This window comes from Lactuca sativa, chromosome 9 (genome assembly GCF_002870075.4).
Source record: "Lactuca sativa cultivar Salinas chromosome 9, Lsat_Salinas_v11, whole genome shotgun sequence".
Lineage (NCBI taxonomy): Eukaryota > Viridiplantae > Streptophyta > Magnoliopsida > Asterales > Asteraceae > Lactuca > Lactuca sativa.
The window spans coordinates 50,031,852-50,033,461 of record NC_056631.2 but is presented as its reverse complement, the minus strand read 5'-3'; positions in this window follow the sequence as shown (position 1 = coordinate 50,033,461).

Here is a 1,610-nt window from a genome sequence, read left to right as displayed (position 1 = left end):
TCGGGAAACTGATTTTTCTTGGGATTCTCGGGAATCTCGGGAGTAGAATCGGCCTTCGGGACTTGAGCCAAAAAGACCAGGGCTTCGGGTTTGAACGGACACGGAAAACGAGGAAATGCTGAGAGAGAGAGAAGAGAAATGAACCCTTTCTTTGGAAACCCTCGCATTCTATTTATAGGAAGGCTGGTCTGCCTCGGTACGCGGGGCGTACGCTCGTACGCGCTGCGTACGCGTACGTCATGCATGACCGAAGCCTCGACTGCCTCGGTTCGGATGGGACGGGTTCTTGGGTTCTCGGGTCGGATGGGACGGGTTGCTGGGGAGGTGGGTCGGATGGGACGCCGGGTCGGATGGGACGTCGGGTCGGACGGGTCGGACGGGTCGGCTTCCTCGGATAAGGCGACGTGGACGATCCGAGGCCAATCCTCTCGGTTACGCGGGGCGTACAGGAGTACGCAGCGCGTACTTCGGAGAAGGACGCTGACTCCTCTTCGGATAATATCCGAATTTTGATTTAAATAAATAATTAATTTATTTAATAAACTTCAAAAATCCATATCTTCTTCATACGAACTCCGTTTTCGATGGTCTTTATATCCACGCGTAGGTGAGACTACGATCTACAACTTTCGTTTAGACTCCGTTGGCAAATTCCAAAATTATTTTTTTTTTTATTTATTTTATAACTAATCGTTTTTAAGGAATTTCTTTGAAAAATCATAACTTCCTCATGCGAAGTCAGATTTGGACGTTCTTTATATATTTGGAACCTTTAAGATGATATCTACCACATAGCGTATTCCAAATCAGAGCTTTTGAATAATTCATTTATCGATGATATTCCCATTACATTCAAAAGGGGTTACAAGACTCGGTTTATAATGCCTGGAAATAACGGGTTGTTACATCATCCCCCCGTTAGAGGGAATTTCGTCCCGAAATTTAATACAAGGTAAGAGTTTTAGGGGCTGAGGAAGAGATGCGGATACTTCTGTAGCATTTGGTCTTCCCGTTCCCATGTGAATTCGGGTCCTCTCTTAGCATTCCATCGAACTTTTACTATTGGAATGCGACTCTGCTTGGTCCTTTTAACCTCCCTATCCATGATCTCGACAGGTTCTTCCACAAAGTTAAGATTTTCGTTTAACGCGATTTCATCGAGTGGAATTACAAGTGTTTCGTCGGATAAACACTTTTTCAGGTTCGACACGTGGAATACTGGATGCACTTTGTTAAGCTCGATTGGAAGTTGGAGTTTGTAGGCCACTGGACCAACTCTCGAAATGATTTCGAAGGGTCCAATGTACCTGGGATTTAGCTTTCCACGCTTCCCAAAGCGTATCATGCCTTTCCAGGGTGAGACCTTCAGTAGCACACGGTCGCCAATCTGGAATTCCAAGGGTTTACGTCTCCTGTCGGCATAGCTCTTTTGCCTATCCCTTGAGGACTTCAGTCGTTCTCGTATTTGCACGATCTTTTCGGTAGTTTCTCTGATGATCTCTGGACCAGTAAGGGTGCTTTTAGTGACTAGACCTTTTGCCAATTGGGTGTCGCCCACTTCCGTCCAGCACAGGGGTGATCTGCACTTACGGCCGTAAAGGGCTTCGAAC